Here is a 24,845-nt window from a genome sequence, read left to right as displayed (position 1 = left end):
GTGATAATTCTATTTAACATTTGAGGAGCAGCTGAACAATTTTTCAAAGAAGCTGCATGATTTTTCATTCTCATTAGAAATTTCTCCACATCTTCACCAATGTTTGTTAGTATCTCTCGTTTTAATAATAGGCATTTTATCCGCAGTCTTCTCGCTCCTTCCGGTCTCTCGCCCCTAGGCGGCGCCAGCGGACTGCCGCTTCCGGTCACCCATGTCCCGCCCCTTCCGCTTCGCCGCTGGCGGCGGCCCCTGCCGGAGTCACCTCAGGGTCTGGGGCTGGATCCCCGTGCAGGACGCCTGAGTGCTAGACCCGCGCCCCGGGGACTGATGGCGATGAACTGTAACGCCAAGGACGAGGTGGACGGCGGGCCCCCGTGTGCGCCGCGGGGCGCCGCGAAAACGCGGAGGCCGCACAACACGACCTTCAAGCAGCAGCGGCTGCCTGCCTGGCAGCCCATCCTCACGGAGGGCACCGTGCTGCCCACGTTCATCATCGGCCTCATCTACATCCCCATCAGCATCAGCATCTTCGTCACCTCCAACAACGTCCGCGAGATCGAGATTGATTATACCGGAACAGAGCCTTCTAGTCCCTGCAATAAATGTTTGTCCCCGGATGTGACACCATGTGTTTGCATCATTAACTTCACACTGGAAAAGGCATTTGAGGGCAATGTGTTTATGTATTATGGCCTGTCTAATTTCTATCAAAATCATCGTCGTTATGTGAAATCTCGAGATGATAGTCAGCTAAATGGAGATTCCAGTGCTTAATCCCCGTAAGGAATGTGAGCCTTATCGAAGAAATGAAGACCTACCGATTGCTCCTTACGGAGCTATTGCCAACAGCATGTTTAATGATACGTTAGAATTGTTTCTGGTCGCCAATGAATCTGATCCAACCCCCACCCTTATTCATTTGAAAAGGAAAGGTATTGCTTGGTGGACGGACAAACACGTGAAGTTCAGAAATCCTCCTGGAGAATGAGCCCTGAAAGAACAGTTTAAAGGAACGGCAAAGCCAGTAAACTGGCTCAAACCAGTGTACATGCTGGATTCTGAAGAGGATAATAATGGCTTCATAAATGAGGATTTTATTGTTTGGATGCATACTGCAGCATTGCCTACTTTTCGAAAGTTGTATTGTCTTATAGAACGGAAAAATGATTTACATCCAACATTACCAGCTGGACAGTACTATTTGAATATCACATACAATTACCCTGTACATTCTTTTGATGGACGAAAACAGATCATCTTGAGCACTATTTCATGGATGGGAGGAAAAAATCCATTTTTGGGGATTGCTTACATCACCGTTGGATCAATCGCTTTCCTTCTGGGAGTTGTTCTGCTAGTAATTAATCATAAATATAGAAACAGTAACACTGCTGACACCATGGGATTTTGAGGTTGGCTCATAAAACCTTTTTTTAAAAAGCAAAAAAAAAAAAAAAAAAAAGGCATCTTAGTGGGTATGAACTGGTACCTCATTTTGGGTTTGGTTTGCTTTTCCCTAATGACTACTAATGCAGTGTACATTTCTATATGTGTATTAGCCGTTTGTACATCTTCCTTAGAGAAGTGCATATTCAAATTCTTTTCTATGTTTTAAATTACATTATTTGTCTTATTTTTGAGTAGTAAGAATTCTTTACATATTCTGGATACAAACTCATTTTTCTAATATATGATTTGAAAATAGGCTCTCCTATTCTGTGAGCTGTCATTTTATTCTATTGTTATAAAGTCCCTTGAAGCACAAAAATTTTTAATTTTGAGGGAGTCCAGTTGGTCTATTTTCTTATTTTTTCCTTTGCTTGGGCTTTTGGTGTCATGAGGAAGAAGCGTTTCCTTAATCCAATATCACCAAGACTTTACCAGTTTTTTCCTAATACTTCTCTAGTTTGGGCTTTATAGTTAGGCCACTGACCTATTTAGAGTTTTTTCCCAGTTCTCTTTTTATGGTTTATGCTATGAAGTAAGGTCCAACTTCATATTTTTGTAGGCAGATATCCAATTGTCTCAATACTATTTGTTGAAAATAGTCTTTGTTTCCTACTGCATGGTTTGTTTTTAGATCCTTGTTCAAAATCAACTGACCAAGATTGTAAGGCTTTATCTCAAAACTCTCAGTTCTACTCCATCCTTCTATATGTCCTTCCTGATAAAAGTATTAGGCTGCCTTGAAATTGTAGTTTCATAGTACATTTTGAAATTAGGAAGTGTGAATCCCCAAATCTTGTATTTTTCTTTCAGCAGGTTGGCACACAGCAGCACATGGGCTTGCAGCAGCAGCTGGAGCCACAGCCTCCGGAACAGCCACAGCAGGTCATGGTTCTGGTGATGGAGGTGGAGAAGTCAGAGGAGCAGGTGGAGAGGGAGGTGTGTAGGTATGGAGCCTCCTCGGGTGGGAGCCTTATATACTTGCCCAGGTCAGGTGTGAGGCTGAATATACCACTTCCTGGTTTCTGTTTGTTCTATTTTCCCAGAAAAAATTTTGTTTGTTTTTATTTAAAGTTGCTCTAGGTATACCCACTGTTTATAGAATTTCGTGGCTAGAAGCTTCTGCAATGAGGGCTCCTATAGGTCAAGCTGTGGGTCTGAGGGGAGGTGAGGTGGAGCTATGATGCAGGTGCCCTGGGGCTAAAAAGAAAGGCTGACCTGAAAGTGGAATAATGATTAATAGTGATTGCAGGTTTCTCTGCCTGCTGTGCAAGCGCAAGGACCCGAGTTCGATCCCTAGTACCAAAAAAAAAAAAAAAAAAAAATAGTGATTGCAAAGGGAGAGGGGTGGGAAGACAGAAGCTGTCTGCAGTTGTTAAAATATCACGCTGAAGCCCATTAATATATACAATTAATACATGCTAATAAAAATTATATATATATAATCATTTTAGATGTGCAGAGTTACCCAGAATCAGTGCAAAAGCTTCTACATTGCCTAAGGCCACTTCCTGACATTAACATCTCCGTGCCCACCAGGTATGGTCAAAACTAAGAAATTCCCATTAGTAGGATACAGTCAGCTGAAGTAACTAGTTGGGCCAGACTTTCCCACTTTCCCCCTAGTATCTCTTTTTCTGCTCTGGGCCCGATCCTGCACATTGCATTGCATTTAGTCCTCTCATCTCTTTCTTCTTCTCCAGCCTGTGATAGTCCTTGGTCTCTGTTTTTTTCAGAACTTTCCACTTCTTAAAAGCACTGGTAAGGTATTTTGTAGCATGTTCTTCCATGTGGATTTGTCTGTTGGTTTTCCATGATTAGGCTGGAGTTATGGGTTCGGGAAGTGGACCACTTATGTGAAAGGTTTTTCTCTCATCCTATGGGAGGCATCTGATGGTTGTGTGGATCACTGTGGATGTTGACCTGGACCTTCCTGGCCCAGAAGCTCTTCCCAGGTCCTTCAACAAAAAAGTTGCTGTTTTTCCTTTTCTGTACTTTTTTCTTTGGAAGAGTCCCTAAATCCAGTCCTCTAAAAAAGAAGGGCACACAGCACTACTTTCTTGTAGGGAAAAAAGCATAATTTGTAGGCATGTATGAAAAACATGATTATTAATATATTTTATAGGGTAGACATTTCATTTATGCAAATATCCTGTTTTCCTTAAAATTTACCCACTAATTCTAGCATGTAACAGTGGATCTTCTCTGCAGCAATTATTACTGAGGCATTCTTAAAGATGGATTTCTATTTTTCTTCTTCCTTCTACATTGCTATTTGGAATTTTGTATTCATAGATTGAGTTGGGAAATACACCTTCCTCTTCAGTTTCCTGGAAAGGCTTATGTAGAAATGATGATACAGTGGTACCTTGATTCATGAACTCAGTTCTCTCCAGGATTCTGGTCACCAGCTGAACTGGACAAGAACCAAATCAAATTTCCCACGAGGTCGATAATGAACCTAATCATTGAATTTGATTTGGTTCTCATTCAATTCAGTTTGGGGCCAGAATCCTGGAAAGAGTCAAGCTCGTGAACTAAAGATACCGCTGTATTTTTTCCAGACATGTTGGGTGAAATTTGCCAGTGAAACCACTGAGGCCAGAAATGGTTGGAAAGTTTTTAGTTAAAAATCCAATTTATTTAATAATTATAGAACTATTCAGGTTATCTATTACTTTTTGAGTGAGTTTTGGTAGTTGGAGGCTTTAAATAATCGACTCATTTCATTTAAGTCACCATATTTATGACCATAGGGAAATATTGCTAGTATGATCTTATTAAGATTTTAACATGGCCAGGATCAACTGTAATGTCCTCTCCTTCATTCTTGATATTTGGTAATTTATTTATCTTGCTTTTCTTCTGGGTTATTCTGGCTAGGGCTTTATCAATTTGATTTATCTCTTCAATGAAACTGCCTTTGGTTTTGTTGACCTTTTTTTTTTTTTGGTACCGGAGATCGAACTCAGGACCTTCCGCTTGCAAGGCAGGTGGCGGCACCACTGAGCTAAATGCCCAGCCCTTGTTGACTTTTTTATATTTGTCTGATCTCAGTTTCATTAACTATGTTCCAATTTTTATTATTTCCTTGTTTCCTTTTGGTTTGATTTGGCCCCATTCTGTAGTTTATTAAGGTGCATGCTTAAGTTATTGATTTTTATAAATCTCTCCCCTTCTAACACATCAATTTTAATGTCTCCCATTAAGTATTGGTTTAGCTCCACTACCCACCTAATGATATGTTGTATTTTGACTTTCATTCAGTTAAAAATATTTTGAGATTTTCTTTGAGATTTATTCTTTGACTAATATGTTAGTTAGAAGTATTTTGTGGAATTTAAAAATATTTAAGGAGTGGTGAAACTTCCTTATTAACTCATCCTGCCTACTGTTGTAAGACGTCCTTGCTCATCTTACCGTCCTAGTCAACATAAGCTTCTCATCGACCTAAGATCCTCATCAGCATAAGGATTACCGCCACTCTCCGAGATATCTGATAAGATCCTTGTCAATTTAGGATTATCGCCACCCTCTGAGTCATCTGTTACTCTGAGTCATCTGTTACTCCCTATGAACCCAATAAATAGTGGGAAGCTTGGGTCCCTTTCTCTTTGCTGCCCAGAGCAGCATTGATCAGGCCCAGAACCCAGCTTCCTAAGTCTTTTTTTCTGTTTTTATTCTTTAATTTGCCTTGTGCTGTCATGGCTCACAGGAGACCAGGACCCCCTGCAGGGGTTCTGGTAACATCCCCTTTCTCTGTTCCCTACACTCATTCACCCCTTTTCTGCTTTCTGAGTTTAATCTAACACTCTTAAGATGATACGTTATCCCTTGTACTGACTTATCTATAATTCTTCTAAATATTTTTAGTTATATTTTGTAGTAAAGTCTGACTCTACATTTGAATGTTCAGAGCTTTCAAGACCCACCCTTTCATTTTCCCTCTGCCACATCTAGGCTGGCTGATGAGGAATCCATGGAGAGTCCTCTTGGCACTGGTGGAATTTCCTAATCATGTCATGGCTGTTTGCAGAAACCCTCATCCTACTTTACACCCTCACCATCATGTAACCCCAAGCTGGCCATCCCTTCCTTCTCTCTCAGTCCATTTTGGGATCTCTTGGGGGCACTAATCTCTCCAGAAATCCTCATTTTTTTTAGAAAACTTCATTTTTGAATAATAAAACCTTTCATGCCCTCTTGGCATGTGTGAGGTGTCAATGGTGCTGAAAATTGAGCTGGATTGTAGTAGTTGGAAGGGATGCATCCATCTCTGCCGAGTGACCATATTTCTAAATAACCTAAGGTCTACCCAAATAGTAACCACTTCACATTTAGTGTCAAGATGTTCTGATTCCTACATCCCATCCTTTGTGCTGCTGTTGTCATATATCTTACTCATCCATATGCTATAAACACACAAACATTGTTACTACTCTCTGCTTTAAAAGAATATCAAATTTTCATACTTCTTATGTTGCAGGTCAGCTGGAAATGAGGTTTTCTAGTTTTTGTTTATCTAAGAATGTCTTTGTTTACCTTCATTTCTGAAAAGTATCTTTGTAGTAGATGGAATTCTGGGTTGACTTTTTATTTCATTTTTTTATGGTACTAGGGATTGAGCACAGAGGCATGCTATCACTGAGCTACATCTCTAGCCTTTTTTATTTTTATTTGTTTTTTCTTAAATTCTTTTATTGGTACATTTTAGGTATATAATACATTTACATTCATCATTGGGAACTTGTACCTTTACATGATGTATCTTTGTTCTTATTTTTTCCCCATTCCCCTGCCCTCCCTTCAACCCCTCCACCCCTCCCTATTTACAAAGACTTTGTTTCCATATTTTCTTTTTCTCATATTTTTTCCTTTCGCATCTTTCCTTTCCCCTACACTTCCCCCTTCCCCTACCCTTTGGACCTTTTCTTCCTATTTCACTTTATCAGTTATTTACTTTAATCCTTATTTACACATTCAGTTTCTCACCCCAGAGAAACTATTCAGTATTTACACATGTGTGTCCTATTTATTTTACTTAAGTGTATGGTCTCAGGCTGGGGATTTAGCTCAGTGGTGCTGCCACCTGCCTTGCAAGTACAGGGTCCTGAGTTCGATCCCTAGTACAAAAAAAAAAGCCAAAATGTGCATCCACTTAGCTATAAATGTCTCTACTCTAGTTTCTTGTTCTTTATGGCTGAGTAGTGCTCCATTTTATATATATATAAACACATCTTCTTTATCCAGTCTCCAGTTGATGGGCACCTGGGCTGTTTTCAAGCTTTAGTTATTACAAACTGTGCCACTATAAACATGGGTGTGCATAAATCACTTGTGGTATGATTCTTTTAATTCTTTAGGGAAAATACCCAGCAGAGGAATAGCTGGGTCAAATGGGACCTCTAATTTTTGAGGTAGTTTTTTGAGGTATCTCCATATTGATTTCCACAGTGGTCACACCAGTCTACACTCCCACCAACAATGGAGAAGGGTTCCTTTCTCCCCACAACCCTGCCAACATTTGTTATTGGTTGTTTTTCTTGATAGCAGCCATTCTTTCTGGGGTGAGGAGGAATCTCAGTGTTGTTTTCATCTACATCTCTCAAATGACCAGTGATGTTGAACATTTTTTATATGTTTATTTGCTGATTTTACTTCTTTGTCTGAGAAATGTCTGTTCATTTCAGATGCCCATTTTGAATCAGGTCTTTGAATTTGGGAGGTCTGACTTTTTAAAGTTCTTTATATATTCTAGGTAGTAGTCTTTTGCCTGGGGAACATCTGATAAAAATCTTTTGCCACATCATATGTTGTCTCTTAGCTCTGTTGGTGGTTTCTCTTGCAGTGTAGAAGCTTTTTAATAAGATGAGATCCCAGCTGTTGATTCTTTTGGGGGGGGTACCAGGAATTGAACTTGGGTCCTTGTGCTTTCGAGGCAGGCAGCGGAACCACTGAGCTAAATCCCCAGCCCCAACCAGCTGTTGATTCTTTGTGCTAGTTCCTGTGCTACTGAGGTTTTGTTCACAAAGTCTTTTCCTATGCCAATGTCTGCATGAGTTCTACCTAACTTATCTTCCAGCAAGTTTAGTGTTTCTGTCTTAATATTTAGATCTTTAATCCACTTTGATTTTAGTTTAGTGCATGGTGATAGGTATGGGCCTAGTTTTAATGTTTGGCAGGATTACATCCAGTTTTTCCAACACCATTTATTAAATAGGCTGTCTTTCCAGTGAGGATGGTTGGATGCTTTGTCAAAGATGAGGTGGCTGAGTATGTCTGGGGTTGTTTCTGTATCTTCTAATCTAGTCCACTGATCCTCAGGTCTGTTTCTTTGCCAGTACCATGCTGTTTTTATCACAGTATCTTTGTAGTATAGTTTCAAGTTGGGGATTGTGATACCCCGTCATGTCTCTTTTGCCTAGAATTGCTTTTGCTATTCTAGGTCTCTTCTGGTTCCAAATGAATTTTTGGATTGTTTTCTCTAGTTCTGTTAAATATACTGTTGGGATTTCAATCAGGATTGCACTGAATCTATATAGCAGTTTTGGAAATATGGCCATTTTCACTATGGTTCTTCCTACCCAGGAGCAAGGGATGTCTTTCTATTTTCTTATATCCTCTTTAATCTCTTTTTTCAGAGTGCTGTAGTTCTCAATGTAGACGTCTTTTGCTTCCTTCATTGGATGGATACCTAGATATTTCATTTTGGGGGGTGCTATTGTGAAAGGAATTGTTTCCCTAATTTCTCTCTCAGTGAGTCTGTTATTTGTGTACAAGAAGGCTATTGATTTTTGAGTGTTGGCCTCTACTGAATCTGTCAATTAAGTCTAGAAGTCTTTTGGTGGAGTTTTATGGTCTTCTATGTAGAGTATCATATCGTCAGCAAATAATGACAGTTTAACTTCTTCTTTTCCTATCTTTATTCCTTTTCTTTCTTTCTCTTGTCTAATTGCTGTGGCTAATATTTCCAGAACTATATTGAACAGGAGTGGCGATAGTGGACATCCTTGCCTCGTTCCTGATTTTAGTGTGAAAGTTTTCAGTTTTTGAGCATTTAGTATGATGTTGGCTGTTGGTTTTTCATAGCCTTAATCAGGTTGAGATAAAGACCATGTATTCCAATTTTCTGTAGAGTTTTTATCATGAATGGGTGTTGGATTTTGTTGAATGGTTTTTCTGCATCCATTGAGATGATCATATGGTTTTTGTCCTTTGCTCTGTTAATATAGTGTATTACATTTATTGATTTGTGTATGTTGAGCCATCCTTGTAACCCTGTAATAAATCCAACTTGGTCAGGGTGTATGATCTTCTCGATGACCTTCTGTATTCTGTTTGCCAGTATCTTGTTGAGGATTTTTGCATCTATGTTCATTAGGGAGATTGGCCTGTAGTTCTTTTTTGGTTGGGTCTTTCCCTGGTTTTGGAATCAAAGTATCACTTACTTCCTGGAATGAATTTGGAAGTATTGCTTCCCTTTCAATTTCATTGAAGAGTTTAAAGTGTAGTGGCAATAGTTCTTCTCTAAATGTCTTGTAGAATTCAGCAGTGAAGCCATCAGGACATGTGCTTTTCTTTGTTGGTGAATTTTTAATTAAGTTTTCAATTTCAGTGATTGTAATTGGGGTGTTTAGAATTTTTATATCTTCTTTGTTCAACTTTGGGAATTCATAAGTATCTAGGAATATGTCCATTTCTTCTGCGTTTTCCATTTTATTAGAGTACAGTTTCTCAAAGTAGGTATTGATGATCCTCTGGATTTCTGCTGGATCTGTTGTGACTTCACGTTTTTCATTCCTAATTGATAAGGTTGGCCAATGGTTTATTAATTTTATTTATTCTTTTGAGAAACCAACTCTTTGATTTGTTGATTTTTTGTATCATTCTCTTAGTCTCCATTGCATTATTTTCTGCTCTGACCTTTAAAATTTCTTCCCTTGTATGAGCTTTGTCTTTGTCTTGCTGTTCTTTTTATAGGACCTTGAGGTTCAGCATTAGGTTGTTTATTTGAGCTCTTTCTGTTTTCCTAGTATGAGCATTCACTGCTCTGAATTTCCCTCGTAAAACTGCTTTCATTGTGTCCCATAGATTCCTGTATGTTGTGTTGGCATTATCATTTAAGTGTGGAAACGAATTTGGTTTGTTTCTTCTATACAGCATATTGTTGGATTTTGCTTCTTAATCCATTCTGCCCATCTATTTCTTTTGATTGGTGAATTGAGGCCATTAACATTGATGGTTATAATTGATACATATTGACTCATCCTTGTCATGATATTTTACTGTTGTTGGCTCTTTTATTTTTAATTTTTCCCCCTTTCCCTTTAATTTCTTGCCTTGCCTGATGGCTTCACTCTGTTGGGCCTCATGGAGTTGTGACTCTCATTGTCTTTTTCTTGGATATTGTTTAGAATTGTTTGGAGTGCTGGTTTGGTATTCGTGAAGGTTCTCAGATGTTCTTTGTCGTGGAAGTATCTAATTTCCCTATCGATTTTGAAAGATAATTTTGCAGGATACAACAGTCTAGGTTGGAAGTTATTTTCTTTTAGGGCTTGAAATACTTCACTTCAGGCTTTGCTTGACTTGAGGGTTTGTGTTGAAAAGTCTGCTGTGATTCTGATGGGCTTTCTTTTGTATGTGATTTGTTTCTTTAACTGCTTGTAGTATTTTGTTCTTCTGTTGGGTTTCTGGCAACTTGGCTATTATATGTCTAGGTGTAGGTTTTTTTGATCATGGCTAGTTGGAGTTCTATATGTCTCACTTATCTATATGTCAAATTCTTTTTCTCTATTTGGGAAGTTTTTTGCTATTACTTCTGTGAACAGTTTTTAATGTCATTTGTACTTTCTCCTGGTTTTTGTGTACTCCTATCAGTCGTATGTTATTCTTCTTTGCCTCATCTAGCAGCTGCTGGATTGATTTCTCATGGTCTCTTACTATTTTTAAGAAATCTCTCTTCTCATGGTCACTAACTGCAATCCTGTCTTCTATATCTTATATTCTCGCTTCACATTGGCTCAATCTGCTGTGAATACTTTCAGTGGAGTTTTTAATCTTCTGGATATCTGTTTGAATGTGTTTTATGGATTCCATTTCTTTCCTATGTTGGGCATTCATGGTTTCCATTTCTTTCCTATGCTGAGCATTCATGGCTTCCATCATGGTCCTGAGCTCATCTATTTTTTTAATCTGTTTCTGTTCTAGAGCCTATAATCAGGTCTTTCATTCTGCTCACCATCTCTGTAGTTATTTGGGAAATTATTTCTGTTTTAAATTTTTCTAGAGCCTCATTCATCCGTTTTGTTACTTCCTGTGCTATCAGTTCAGGTGACCAGGTGGTTGATTATCAGATCTTTCCACCTCGTTGCCCCCAGAATTTCCCAGTAGTGAGCTGGAAGTCTGGGTTTGCACCTTGTTTAGGTGTCTTCTCATTTGTAATTTTGTTGGTGGTACTATTTTTTGGTTTAATTTCTGGGGTGATACTTCAATATTGCTTATTGTGAGTATCTTTATTGCTTGTATTTAGAGCCCTTATGGAATGATTGCTTCTCAGAGGTATCTTCCAGGTATAGCTGGTATTTTTAGGCTTTGAGTGTCTAATGATTCTTAGACAATATTGTTTTCAGTATACCAGGGAGGACAACTGATTAGAGCAATGATGACACCTTAGCCCAATTGACACAATTAGTATCAACAATAGTATCAAACACAGCTTAGAAAATGACAGTTTGTGGTAGCAGTTAATCTGTCACCTTTAACCAAGTGAGCTAGATCAAAATCAAGGGCCAGCCCAAAATATGTTTGTAGTAAATAAACCCTTCAGTATAGCAAATTTATCCTTTGGGATAAGGATTTAGAAGGGGTTGGGGAGAGAGGGATAGAGAGGTAGGAGAGGAAAAGGTTGGAAATGATGCTAGAAGACACAGGAAGATCATGCAAATTTTTGGAAACTGTTGAAAACAAGAGGAAAAGACAGAATGAAACAAAGACAAGAACAGAACAAACAAATGACAATAGGGAAGCTAGAAACTGTATTCACCTTCCTATAAGAATAGTGACAGTTGAGAGAAGGAAAGAGAGAGAAAAACAATTAGAAATGGGACAGGAATAGGAACAAAGAGAGAAATGGGGAATAAGAAGGGAGAGATAAATGGAGAAAGAAAAGAAAAGAAAAATATATATATATAAAATTTTTTAAAGGCCCCCCCTCAGGGTATGTCTCTGCTATCCTGGTAGACAGTGTGAGCAGCAGTGTGCAGATCTAAGTCAATTAGTCTCAGCAAGCCAGCTGTAGTCCACTGAGATTCCGGCTGATTTCTGGCTGCAAGGCCCAAGTTGAGGTCCCTGACCTCCTGCAGGATTGAACTCTGCAAAGTTCTACTGCAGGTTTCAGCTGTCCTCCCCACTAAGTGAGTCTGGGTTGCTGATCCCACCAACTTACCGATGGTCCAGTGTGCCTTTATTGCAGATACTTTCTTCACTTTCCCAGTGGGCTTCAATTTTCAATGAGGAGCCCTCTCTGTTGTTCACTTCTGTTCTATCTTCTGGGGCTCATAACCATGGCCTTTATGGCCCCCTGATGCCTCTGCAGTGCGGATTCATATACCACATGGCCCACCCAACGGTTTCAGCTCGGGAAGGAGGGGCTGCTGCTCTATTTATTTGTTTTTGAAGCAGGATCTCACTAAGTTGCTAAGCTTCCCAGGTAGGACTTGAACTTGTGAACCACCTGCCTCACCCCATCTCAGTGCTGGAGTTATATGCCTGTGCCATCACACCTGGCTTATTTCAACATTCCAAAGATATAATTCCATTGATTTCTTGGTTGCATAGTTTGTGATGAAAATTTTGCTGTAAATCTTTTCCTTCCTTTTTTTGTAGATAATGTGCAACTTTCTTCTGGTTTTGGTTTTCAAAATTCTGATCATGGCCTGCTGAGGTATATTTCTTTTTTTTTGTTTGCTTGTTTGTTTTTAGTTCTTTTATTGGTAAATTTTAGGTATACAATTTGTTTACATTTATCATTGGGTGTTTGTACCTGTACATGATATATCTTGGTTCTTATTTTTTTCCCTATTACCTATGCACCCTTCACCCCCTCCACCCTTCCCTGTTTACATAGATTTCATTTCCATTTTTTTTTCTTTTCTCATAGTTTTTCCTTTCCCCTTCCCCTCCCTTCACTTCTTCGTCTTTGGACCTTTTTTCTGATTTCAAATTATCAATTATTTATTTTAATCATTTTAACTCTTGTTTACACTATCAGTTTCTCACACTAGAGAAACTATTGGTATTTCCACATGTGTGTCCTATTTATTTCACTTAAGAGTATGGCCTCAATATGCATCCATGTAGCTATAAATAGCTCTAGTTTTTTGTTCTTTATGGCTGAGTAGTATTCCATTTTATAAAAAAACCCCACATTTTCTTTATCCAGTTTCCAGTTGATGGGCACTTGGGCTGTTTCCAAGCTTTAGCTATTACAAACTGTGCCGCTATGAACATGGGCGCACATATATCACTGTGGTATGGTTCTTTTAATTCTTTTGGGAAGATACCCAGCAGGGGAATAACTGGGTCAAATGGGACCTCTAGTCCTAGTTCTTTGAGGTATCTCCATACTGAATTCCACAGTGGTTGCACCAGTCTGCACTCCCACCAACAATGGATAAGGGTTCCTTTCTCCCCACAACCCCACCAGCATTTGTTATTTGTTGATTTCTTGATAGCAGCCATTCTTTCTGGGTGAGGTGGAATCATAGGGTTGTTTTCATCTGCATCTCTCGAATGACGAGTGATGTTGAACATTTTTTCATATATTTATTTGCTGCTTTTACTTCTTTGTGTGAGAAATGTCTGTTCATTTCAGATGGCCATTTTTGAATTGGGTCTTTGAATTTGGGTGGTCTGATTTTTTTCAATTCTTTATATATTTTAGATAATAGTCCTTTGTCTGAGGTACAGCTGCTAAAAATTTTTTCCCATATTGTAGGTTGTCTCTTAGCTCTGTTGGTCGTTTCTTTTGCATTGCAGAAGCTTTTTAATAAGATGTAATCCCAGTTCTTGATTCTTTCTGCTAGTTCGCATGCTGCTGAGGTTTTGTTCATGAAGTCTTTTCCTATGCCAATGTCTTCAAGAGTTCTACCTAACTTATCTTCCAGCAAGTTTAGTGTTTCTGTCTTAATATTTATATCTTTAATCCACATTGATCTTAGTTTAGTGCACGGTGATAGGTATGAGTGTAGTTTTAATCTTTGGCAGGTTGAAATCCAGTTTTTCCAACACCATTTATTAAATGTCCTCCAATGATGGTGGTTGGCTCCTTTGTCAAAGATGAGGTGGCTGAGCATGTCTGGAGTTGTTTCTGGATCTTCTAATCTATTCCACTGATCCTCAGTTCTGTTCCTTTGCCAGTACCATGCTGATTTTATCACAGTAGCTGTGCAGTATAGTTTCAAGTTGGGGATTGTGATACCCCCAGCCATGTCTCTGTTGCTTAGAATTGCTTTAGCTATTCTAGGTCTCTTATGGTTCCAAATGAATTTTTGGATTGTTTTCTTTAGTTCTGTGAAGTATATTGTTGGAATTTCAGTTGGCATTGCATTGAATCTATATAGTAGTTTTGGAAGTATGGCCATTTTCACTATATTGGTTCTTCCTACCCAGGAGCAAGGGATGTCTTTCCATTTTCTTGTATCCTCTTCGATCTCTTTTTTCAGAGTGCTGTAGTTTTCAGTGTAGAGGTCTTTTGCTTCCTTTCTTAAATTGATTCCTAGGTATTTCATTTTTTTGGATGCTATTGTAAAAGGAATTGTTTCCCTAATTTCTCTCTCAGTGAGTCTGTTATTTGTGTACAAGAAGGCTATTGTTTTTTGAGTGTTGACCTTGTATCCAGCTACTCTACTGAATCTGTCAATTAAGTCTAGAAGTCTTCTGGTGGAGTTTTTTGGGTCTTCTATGTAAAGTATCATATCTTCAGCAAATAGTAACAGTTTAACTTCTTCCTTTCCTATCTTTATTCCTTTTATTTCTTTCTCTTTTCTAATTGCTGTGGCTAATGTTTCCAGAACTATATTGAACAGGAGTTGTGATAGTGGGCATCCTTGTCTTGTTCCTGATTTTAGTGTGAAAGTTTTCAGTTTTTGAGCATTTAGTATGATGTTGGCTGTTGATTTTTCATAGATAGCCTTAATCAGGTTAAGATAAAGACCTTCTGTTCCAATTTTCAGTAGGGTTCTAATCATGAATGGGTATTGGATTTTGTTGAATGCTTTTTCTGCATCTATTGAGATGATCACATGGTTTTTGTCCTTGACTCTGTTAATATGGTGTATTACATTTATTGATTTACGAATGTCGAACCATCCTTGCATCCCTGGGATAAATCCGACTTGGTCAGGGTGTATGATCTTCTTGATGACCCTCTGTATTCTGTTTGCCAGTATCTTGTTGAGGATTTTTGCATCTATGTTCATTAGGGAGATTGACCTGTAGTTCTCTTTTTTGGTTGGGTCTTTCCCTGGTTTTGGAATCAAAGTAACACTTGCTTCCAGGAAAGAATTTGGAAGTATTGCCTCCCTTCCAATTTCCTTGATGAGTTTAAAGAGTAATGGCGTTAGTTCTTCTTTAAATGTCTTGTAAAATTCAGCATTGAAGCCATCCGGACCTGGGGTTTTCTTTGTTGGTAAATCTTTTATTACATTTTCAATTTCACTCATTGTAATTGGGGTGTTTAGAATTTGTATATCTTCTTCATTTAACTTTGGCTATTTGTATGTATCTGGGAATCTGCCCATTTCTTCTGTGTTTTACATTTTACTGGAGTAGAGGTTCTTGAAGTAGGTATTGATGATCCTCTGGATTTCTGTTGGATCTGTTGTGACTTCACCTTTTTCATTCTTAATTGCATGTATTTGTGCCTTTTGTTTCCTTTTTTTGATAAGGTTGGCTAAAGGTTTATTGATTTTATTTATTCTTTCAAAAAACCAACTCTTTGATTCATTGATTTTTTTTGTATTGTTCTCTTAGTCTCCATTGCATCGATTTCTTCCCTGATCTTTATAATTTCCTCTCTTGTACGAGCTTTGGATTCATTATGCTCTTCTTTTTCTAGGAGCTTGAGGTTCTGTATTAGGTTATTTATCTGAGTTTTCTCTGTTTTCCTAATATGGGCATTCACTGCTTTGAATTTCCCGCATAGAACTGCTTTAATTGTGTCCCATAGATTCCTGTATGTTGTACTGGCATTTTCATTTACTTGTAGAAACTGTTTAATTTCTTTTTTAATTACTTCTGTGACCCATTTGTTGTTCAAGAAGGTGTTATTTAGTTTCCATGTGTTTGTTGGGGTTTTGTGGTTTCTTATGTTATTGATCTCCAATTTTATTGCACTATGGTCTGATAATATACAGGGGGTAACTTCTGTTCTTTTACATTTACTTAGACATGTCCTATGAGCTAGCATGTGGTCTATTCTGGAGAATGACCCGTGTGCAGCCAAAAAGAATGTGTATTCCGATTTTGTGGGGTGGAACACTATGTAAACAATTAAGTCCATTTGTTCAATAGCTTGGTTCAGTTCTAGAATTTCCTTGTTAACTTTTTGTCTAGATGATCTGTCTATTTGTGATAATGGGGAATTGAGGTCCCCCCTACAATTGTGTTAGTATTTATTTGGTTTTTCATGTCTATTAATATTTGTTTTGTATAGTTGGGGGTGTTCGTATTTGGTGCATCTATATTTAGGATTGTCATCTCTTCCTCTTGGATTGTTCCCTTCACAAGGATGTAGTGACCATCTTTGTCTCTCTTAATTAGTTTTGGTTTGAAATCTACTTTGTCTGCAAATCAGATTGCTACCCCTGCTTTCTTCTGAGTTCCTGTGGTGTGGAGAACTGTTTTCCATCCTTTTGCTTTCAGTCTATGAGTTTCTTTTTGAGTTAGGTGTGTTTCTTGTATACAGCACATTGTTGCATTTTCCTTTTCAATCCATTCTGCCAGTCTGTTTCTTTTGATTGGTGAATTGAGACCATTAACATTGAGGGTTATAATTGATAGACATTGATTTTTAAAATATATATATATATTTTTTTGGTACCAGGGATTGAACTCGGGTTCTTGTGCTTGTGCAGCAGGTGATGAAACCACTGAGCTAAATCCCTGGCCCCTGATAGATACTGATTTGTCCTTGTCATGATGTTTTACTTTTGTTGGCTCTTTTATTTCTCATTTTTTCCCCCTTTCCCTTTAGTGTCTTACCTTGCCTGGTGGCTTTCCTTTGTTGGGCCTCATGGAGTTGTGGCCTTCATTGCTTTTTTCTAGGATATTGTTTAGAATTGCTTGTAGTGCTGGTTTGGTGTTCATGAAATTTCTTAGGTGTTCTTTGTCGTGGAAGTATCTAATTTCCCCATCGATTTTGAAAGACAATTTTTCAGGATACAACAGTCTAGGTTGGAAGCTATTTTCTTTTAGGGCTTGAAATACTTCACTCCAGGCTTTCTTTGATTTGAGGGTTTGTGTTGAGAAGTCTACTGTGATTCCCTTTTAGGTGATTTGTTTCTTTTCTCTAACTGCTTGTGGGATTTTGTTTTTCTGTTGGGTTTCTGGGATCTTGACTATTACATGTCTAGATGTAGATTTTTTTTGATCATGGCTAGTTGGAGTTCTATATGCCTCACTTATCTGTATGTCCAATTCTCTACCTCTGTCTGGGAAGTTTTCCACTATTACTTCTGTGAACAGTTTTTTTTATGTCAATTGTGCTTTCTCCTGTTTTTTCACGGACTCCTATCAGTTTTATGTTATTCTTCTTTGCATCATCTAGCAGTTGTTGAATTGATTTCTCATGGTCCTTTACTATTTTTAAGAAATCTCTGTTTTCATGGTCTCTAACCACGATCCTGTCTTCTATATCTGATATTCTATCTTCAGATTCCCTTAATCTGCTGTGGATACTTTCAATGGAGTTTTTGATCTCCTGAATATCTGTTTGAATCTGTTTCATGGGTTCCATTTCTTTCTTATGGTGGGTATTCATGGCTTCCAGCATGTTTCTGAGCTCATCTATTTTTTATCTGTTTCTGTTCTAGATCCTCTAATCATGTCTTTCACTCTGCTCACCATCTCTGTAGATATCTGGGAGATTATTTCTGCTTTGAATTTTTCTAGAGTCTCATTCATCTGTTTTGTTACTTCCTGTCCTATCAGTTCAGGGTATCCAGATGGTTGGTTATGGGACTTTTCCATCTCATTTCCCCCAGGATTTACCCTTGGTGGGGTGGAAGTCTGAGTTTGTGCCTTGCTTAAATGTCTTCTCATTTTTATTTTTGATACTGTCCTTGGTTTAACTCATGGGTTGATAGTTTGAAATTGCTTATTGTAGGTATCTTTGTTGCTTGTAATTAGAATCCTTATGGAATGATTACTTCTCAGAGGTGTCTTCCAGATATAGCTGGTCTTTAAGTTTTGAGTCTCTAATGACTCTAAGGCTATCTCATTTTCCTTATACTAGGAAGGTTCATTAACTAGATCAATGCCAACACCTTAGCCCAAGTGATACAATCAGCAACACCATTGCATCAAGTACATCTTTGAAAATGACATTTTGTGGTAGTTATTAATCTATCACCTTTAGCTGTGTGAATTAAATCAAGGTCGAGGACCAACCCAACATATAGTGAATAAACTCTTCAATATAATGACTTTACCCTTTGGGATGGGGAGTTAGAAGGGGTTGGGGAAGGAGGGATAGATGGGAAGAAGGATAGGGGAAGGTTAACAGTGTGGTAAGAGGACACAGGTGAGAAGGAAAAAGAGAATCCTAGGAAAATAAAGAAGAACTCTGACTGAGGACCAAAACAGGGACAAAAAGGGAAGATAAACAGTGTGGGAGAGCAAGAGAGTGAGTGTAAGAGAGAGAGAAAGGAAAGAGAAAAGAAAGAAGAAAAGAAAAGCAAAAAAGGAGAGGAAAAACAAATATTGGCAAAGAGTAGGAAAAAAATTAAAGATAAGAGGAGCAAAAGAAAAGAGAAAAAAACAAACTACTAATTTTGGGAATAAAAAATAACCATGAAGATGAAGGGCCTCTTTCAGCATATGTCTCTGCTGTCACAATAGACAACGTGGGTAGCAGTGTGCAGATATAAGTCAATGAGTCTCAGCAAGCTAGTCGCAGACCTGTGAAATTCAGGCAGATTTCTGGCTGCAAGTCCCAAGTTGAGCTCCCTGTCCTCCTGTAGGGTTGAACTCTACAGAGTTGTATTGCAGGTTCCAGCTGCCCTTCCCCTGAACATAGACCTGGTCCTGATAGGAGGTGAAGATGACTCCAACTTAACCAGTACAGTGGTCTGGTGGTCCACTGTCCTCTGCGTCTCTGTAGTGTGGAACCAGGTGTCTGTACAGAGAAGAAGCCAGAGGAGCGGGGGGGGGGAGGGAGGGGGGTGTCCAGTGGATTGCTGCATGTTCCGCGCAACTCGCAACCTTGGTACGGCGTCTGCAGACCTGCCTGTCTGCGACCAGCTGATTCGGTGTGTTCCATGAGACTTGTGACCTCAGTAGGGCGTCCGCAGACCTACCTGTCTGCAGTGGGCTGATTCGGTGTGTTCCACGCAATTTGCGACCTCGGTTCGGCATCCTTGAGGTATATTTCTTTTTGTCTGAGATTCTTGGATCTGTGGATTGATGTCTGTTACTAATTTTGAAAAATTCTCAGTCACTATTTCTTCTGCCACAATTTTTTTCTTCTTTATGTTTTAAATTATATGTATATTATTCCATTTCATAATTTGGATGTTGGATGCTGTCCTGGGTTTCCCACACAATTTTTTCTCTTTTCATTTCACTAGGGTAATTTACACAGACTTATACAAATTCATTGATTCCGCCCCTGCCTTTGGTTATATTGACTCTATTGTAGGTGCAGTGAAAATGTTCCTCAACTCCAGTACTGTGCATTTTATTTCTAGAGTTAGTCAAGGTCCTATGAGAGTCAGACAGAAGCTCTGGAGCAAGGCTAACCCAGGCTACATCTTGGTCTTTTTCCTCACTGGTGTAGGACCTTGTTAGCCATTAGCTTGTCCAAGCCTGAGCTTCTTTATCTGTAAAATGGGAATAGCAACATCACTTATCTCAAAAGGCTGATAGAGATCCTTAGGTGAGTGGATGCACACACAATTCTCAGAACTGTGCCTGGTAAATGAAAGTCACTCAGTATCATAATCATTATCATTATTATTTTTTCAGACTTTTAAAAAAATCTTAATTGCCAATTGTGTGCTGGACTCTTCTGTAATCTCAGGATATAGAAATGAACTAAGTAGACAAGAATCTATATGCTGAAGTGTATTCTCATGAAATCAAGAATAGTAGTTTCATTTGAAAGAACTCTTCAAAAAGTTGAGTTTTAATTTTTCTTATTTTCCATGTGTACCGGTTATTTTGCTTTCTTACTGCATTGATAAAAACTACTAAAACAGTCTGCAAGTGGCATTGTCAATCAGTTCTTTCATTAATAAAAAGAATTTCATTTTCCATGTAGTATTTTAGACTTTAAAAAAAATTTTTATTAATAATTAATCATATTTTAATTATGATTTATTGTCTCTTACTCTGAGACTTAATTACAAAGATACTGATTTTTTCAAATGCACTTAAACTTCTGTTTATATGATCAACTGTGTCATTTTCTTTTAAAAAAGTCACATAATGGATTATATGGATAGTTTTCTGTTAAGCCACTCTTGTGCACCTGGAGTCATATTCTTTTTATATATTTTGCTTGTTCTTTTTTGTTCATTTTAATTTAAAATTATTTTCTGCATTCATAATCACAAGTTAATTTATACTACACCATACTTGGTTCTGAGTTATTGGAACTTAGTTTCTTTATTTTAGCTACTTGTGTATATGCATATTCCACAATTTGTTTATATACTCACCTGTTGATAGGTATGTATTTGGGTTTGATGCCACAGATAGGATCTTTTGACCCAGAGATGATAGAAATAAGCCAAGTGTTTCAAGCACATACACAAGTAGACTTTAATTGGAGGCATCAACTGAAGGAGTAACCACTGATCAAGAAAGGGAGAAGAGCTAGCTGGGCATGGTGGTATATGGCTATAATCCCAGAATTCTGGGAGGCTGAGGCAGGCAGATCAAAAGTTCAAGCCTGATCCCTCCCGCCACTCCCAGCCCAGAGGAAAGGGCTTTTGGGCCGCCTCTGTCCCACCGCTCCTGGCCCAGAGGAAGGGGCTTCTGAGCCGCCATCCCACAGCTCCCAGCCCAGAGGGAAGGGCTTTTGGGCCGCCTTCTGTCCCGCTGCTCCCAGCCCAGAGGAAGGGGCTTCCAGGCCACCATCCCTACTGTTGCTCCCAGCCCTTGTCCCACCTCTCCCAGCTCAGAGGAGGTGAGCTGTGCAGGCGCCGACAGCAGCCCTCCTGCCCCTCCAGTTGAAATGAGAAAACAAGTAAATAAGTCTCAAAACCAGACTTCCAGATCACCTGCAGCAACCCCAAAGGGAAATGAGATGGAACACTCTGATACTCAACCACCTGGACCCACTGAACTGGCAACAAAAAGGGATCTGGAAAAAATGAAATCAGAAATAATTTCTCAGATAACAGGAGAAATTGTGCTCCTAGTAAAAAGTTCAAGCCCATCTCGGGCAATTTAATGAGACCCTGTCTCAAAATAAAAACAAACAAATAAGGACTGGGGATGGAGCTTATTGCAAAGGCCAGTTAAGGTGTGTGTGCATGTGTGTATGTGTGTGCGTGTGTGTGTGTGTGTGTTGGGGGGGTAGGCTACTCTCTGAACAAAGTAGACAGCAAGCTTTCATTGATTTGCTGGGGTGGGCTAAAATTTGACAATTTTCCTTTGGTTATAGATATGGTTTCAAAAGATATTTTTCTTCATATGTAAGATTTAGGTCAGTGGACTGTCATTGTCCTGAGAATTGTTGAGCTCCTCTGGTAGCTGGCAACAAACATCCTAGCCTTGTGGGCTGGAGAATTTTAGGTGTTCAAGCTGTTACAGCTTTGGAGAGAGCACAAGGGTGTTAGGGAGAGTGTGTAGAAAACACATACTAGCTCCGAAGGGCAATCAGCGTGTCCACATGTAGAGCTGTGTAGTCACTGACCGAAAGGTTAAGGCAGAAAAGGGGATAGACACGACATGAAGACAGAGATGAAAACCCTGTTTCAGTCACCCATCAAACATCTGCGGGCCCAAGTGAAGAGTCAGCGTTTTCACCAAAAGTGGCCTTTGAGTCCAGGAGAAGTAACCTACACAACTGTTATCATAACCCATATGTCAGAGGTCTACAGCAGAGCTAATGGAAACTAATTAAAGGTGTTAGCCAGCTATATGCCCTCCAAAGTTAGTGATTTTAAGTCAACTAAGCAACTGAGGCTACAGGGTTTCTTTAGTTCTTCCCTTGGTAACAATTCCTTCATTTTGTGCAAACATTTTGCTTTTGTGGTTTCATCAGAGTCTCATGACAGGACTGTTGAAAAAGCATAAGGGCAAGGAAGCAACATCCCATGCTACAAAGTTTACTGAGCCCAGCGGTTTGTTTTGTTGTCCCAGCCTTTCATCCTACTATGGTGGTCCCTGATAGTCTTAGGTTGTTCCTGAATTCTGGCAATTATGAGCAATTCTGTCATAAATATTTGTGTACAGGTCTATTTTTGGATGTATACTTTCATTTCTTCCTCATAAGCATCAAAGGGAGAAACACCTTGGTTATATGGTGAGAATATGTTTAACTTTATAAGAAACTGCCCATCTGTTTCCCCAAAAGTGGTTGTAGAATTTCACACTTTCACCTGAGTGTTTGGGAGTTCCTGGTGTTCCTCAAGCTCTAACTGTGTTCATTCCAGTGGCCATGGGTGTCTGTGGTGGTGCTCCACATTCCCATGTTGCCTCTCTGGCTGAGCCTGGGTAGTAAGCTTTCATCTCTTCTGGGATCCTCCCAACTCTTCCCAATTGTCCTTCTGGGCATGTTTCTCCACCTTCTCTATGGGCTCATTTCTCCACCTCCTCCATAGGCTTTTTGCAGCCCCCGCAATGCCCTTGTTCCTCAGATATCCATTCTATGCACTGTCTTCTCCCTCTATCCAGAGTTTTCATGGCCTCAACTTTGAGTTGGACTTGGGAGCTGATCATGCCTTCTTCTCAACCTGAGGCTGCACCCCACCCCTTGGATGACAGCCTCAGGACTTCTCCCTTGGAAGTCCTGTAGAAGGCAGAGACAGTGTTTTTTGCTGTCTTCATGCTCACCTCCTCATCCCTCCCCTGCTGTATTGTTCATTTCTGTGGCACCACAAACCTCAAAAAGTGACTTCCTGGGTGACCACTGTGTTCTGTGAAGGCCTCCTTGCTCTGTGGCCATCTCTGGCCCATCCTCCAGAGTTGCCTGCTTAGTGATCTGAAAACAGACATCAGGTCTTTGTGTGTGTGTGTGTGTGGTACCAGGGATTGAACTCAGGACCTTGCACTTGCAAGGCAGGTGTGGTGCCACTGAGCTAAATCCCCAGCCCCTTGGTCTTCTTTGGCTGGAGATGGCATGAGTTTGTCCCCCCAAACTTCATTGTTCCCTAGTGGGAGGTGATTAGATCTTTGAGTGTGTGCGCTTGGAAGGGGACTCATGTAGCTTTGGGCCCATGTCTTCCTCAGCTTTCTGTCTTATAACATGATCTCTTCTTCTCCTTCTTCATTTGTCTCAGCCAACCATGATGTGACACAGCCAGGGCACCTCACCACAGTCTGCATTATGCTGTCAGACTCCAGTCTCCAAAACTCTGAGATAATAAATCTCTTCTCTATAAACTGCAGATTTGGATATTTCATTATAATCACAGAAAGTAGACTAATACAGGGTTCAAGCCTTTTCCAGATTAAGTAGCTCCCAGAAGGTTTTAGAAGAGTGAGGATGTAGTGCCTTAAGTCTCTTACCCTTCATGCTTGGTTTCTACTTGTGCCCTCTGTCATGATGTAACCTCTCAAGTCCCTCTCATCCTGCAAACTTCTCTGTGCTCTTCCATGAATCTAGAATGGCTTCTACTATGTGTTGGCCTGTGCAGGTGGCTGCACCAGATGGCTTCAATCATAGTCACTGTCCTATGTCCTGGGGGCTAGAAGTCTGAGATCCAGGTATCCCAGGTAGACCCAGGCTCCTCCTGAGGCCTTTCCTTGGTTCACAGAGAACGTGTTCCTCCTGTATCCTCAGATAGTCATCTGTGTGTGTGTGTGTGTCTATGTCCTGATCTCTTCTTACAATGACACAGTCATATGGAATTAGGATTCAGCCTAGTGACCTTATTTTAAATTAATTACCACTTTGAAGACCTTATTTCCTAATACATTCACAATCTGAGGCATTGGGGGTCAGGATTTTGGGGGACACGATTTAGCCCACTGTGTTTTAAACCCATCTTTACCCTCATGTGCCCTCTTCCCTCTTCTTCACCTTCCCTCCACTGCCAGCAGCTCCCCAAGGGTTCCCCAACTCTGTCCCTGCGCTGATCACCATGTGATTATCTACTACCATCTGCCAGCCCTAAGCTCCCCAGGATGGGTGCCCTTGTCGACCTCTATCCCCACTTCCTACAACCTCACAGTGGCACCAAGGGGTGACAGTTTGGCAAGACCAGGGACACAAAACATGGAACAGTGCTTGAGTGCAGGGGAAATTGTGAATATCTTTAGAGAGAAAAGGACCACAAGAAAGCAAATTTTTTTTATTTATTTATTTATTATTTATGACACAAGTTTTGATTTGCTCCTTAATCAGATAGTATGCAGAGCATGCAGATTATGGAGTTGGCACAGGAATTCTTAAGGATTGCCCTTGAGAGACTGGAAATATCCACAGCCCAAGACCTGGGTGGTCACAGCCATCCTGGGCCTGGCCTTGGTGGGCTGGGATGAGCCGGGGGACAAAGAAAACATGGTAGAGGGAAGAGGAGAGGTAAGAGAGGAGAATGTTTAAGATGGACATTGTTGGGAATTTCCAGGCCTGGATCCAGTAGAGGACTCAAGGCAGGAGTGCAGGGAAGGCCATGGGAGGCAAGGAAGGCAGGATAGGTGTGTGGAGAAGGACATGGGGACAAGGAAGGCAGAGAAGTTTGTCAGGGTATGGTTTCAACAGGAAGCCAGGAGAGAGCAACCACCCTGAAGGTGGCCATGTCCTTCAAGGAGCCAATGAGCAGGGTCCCTGGGCCCACAACTCGGGAGACTGCATCCCTCACGAGGATAGACCACGTGCAGCCTCAGTATATGATAGGGGCACTGCTAGCACCTGGGGGTGCTGTATTGCTGCAGAGCTGGCTTGGCTGCCCAGGGCTGCCTTTTTCAGATGTCATTTACCTATGTGGTTCTTCTGTTGGGCACAGGAT

The 24,845-nt window shown here is 39.9% G+C and overlaps 1 pseudogene across 1 annotated transcript in view; it reads left to right on the top strand.

Annotated features, from left to right (window-relative positions):
- The first annotated feature begins 233 nt into the window (after positions 1-233).
- LOC101707232 (cell cycle control protein 50A pseudogene) overlaps positions 234-24,845 on the top strand; it is a 57,610-nt pseudogene continuing 32,998 nt past the window's right edge. The window contains exons 1-2 of the transcript XR_015448961.1: positions 234-1,412; positions 2,260-2,393. The product of XR_015448961.1 is annotated as a cell cycle control protein 50A pseudogene (transcript). The remainder of the gene's footprint in view (positions 1,413-2,259; positions 2,394-24,845) is intronic.

The sequence above is a fragment of the Heterocephalus glaber genome, unplaced genomic scaffold, assembly GCF_053883595.1.
Source record: "Heterocephalus glaber isolate CG9 unplaced genomic scaffold, H.glaber_assembly_v1.0 deba00000594, whole genome shotgun sequence".
NCBI lineage: Eukaryota > Metazoa > Chordata > Mammalia > Rodentia > Bathyergidae > Heterocephalus > Heterocephalus glaber.
The sequence above is the reverse complement of the archived record's forward strand: the minus strand, read 5'-3'. Positions and strand labels throughout refer to the sequence as shown.